The following is a 410-nucleotide window of genomic DNA, read 5'->3' as shown; positions in this document are numbered from 1 at the left end:
GCTTGGTTGTTTGATTGCAGATGTTTTATTACCCAATCAGATAACATCATCAGTACGAGTGTAGCTTGCTCCCTGTTTATACACAGTAGGTTTCTTTGGAGGCATGATGGCTCAGCAGTTAAAGATGCTGAGCTTGTTAGCTGTAAAACTGACAGCCCGGGTTCAAAACCCACGTGTCGTGCGATGGATGGGGTATCCTCCCTTTACTTTGCCCAGCTCCTGCCCACCTAGCAGTTTGAAAACATGCAAATGCAAGTAGAGAAATAGATACCACTTCGGTGGAAAGGTAACAGCATTCTGTGCAGAGGTGGTATTCTGCTGGTTTTGACCGGTTCAGCCAAACCAGTAGCGGAAATTGCAGGTAGCCCCGCCCACCCACTCTCAGCTCCCATTTAGGCCCTTTTTTTAGG

Source organism: Thamnophis elegans, chromosome 4, assembly GCF_009769535.1.
Source record: "Thamnophis elegans isolate rThaEle1 chromosome 4, rThaEle1.pri, whole genome shotgun sequence".
In the NCBI taxonomy this organism is placed as follows: Eukaryota; Metazoa; Chordata; class Lepidosauria; order Squamata; family Colubridae; genus Thamnophis; species Thamnophis elegans.
Note: the sequence above shows the minus strand (reverse complement) of the source record.